The sequence below is a fragment of the Nannospalax galili genome, unplaced genomic scaffold (assembly GCF_000622305.1).
Source record: "Nannospalax galili isolate Female #2095 unplaced genomic scaffold, S.galili_v1.0 scaffold875, whole genome shotgun sequence".
NCBI classification, from domain to species: domain Eukaryota; kingdom Metazoa; phylum Chordata; class Mammalia; order Rodentia; family Spalacidae; genus Nannospalax; species Nannospalax galili.
The window spans coordinates 3,910,042-3,910,415 of NW_008337059.1; the positions used below are offsets into that span (position 1 = coordinate 3,910,042).

The 374-nt window shown below is 42.2% G+C and overlaps 1 protein-coding gene across 1 annotated transcript in view; it reads right to left on the reverse strand.

Annotated features, from left to right (window-relative positions):
• Positions 1–374, reverse strand: part of Cc2d2b (coiled-coil and C2 domain containing 2B) — a gene marked incomplete at its 5' end in the record, with an annotated part of 75,952 nt that overhangs the window by 15,020 nt on the left and 60,558 nt on the right. The window lies entirely within an intron of this gene.

Below are 374 nucleotides of genomic sequence, written 5' to 3' on the forward strand. Positions count from 1 at the left end.
CCAAATAGATCAAAGACCTCAATGTGAAACTGGAAACCTTGAAACTATTGGAAGGAAATATTGGCAGTAACTTACAAGATACAGGTGTAGGAAAGGATTTTCTTTTCCTGGAACTTGTTATGTAGACCGGGCTGGCCTCAAACTCACAGATATCAGCCTGCCTCTGCCTCCTGAGTGCTGTGTGCATCACCATGCCTGACAAATATTTTTTTAAAATATATTTCCCGGAGAGGAAGGCTGTCTATCTGACGAGTTTGTAATCATGCTCAGATGCCGAGGAGCTCAGAAGGTGGGTGACTGTGACCAGTGATAGTCATGTATATAGAGATTAGAAATGCATGTGAAAACGTCTCAATGTCAATTGCCTTGGAATG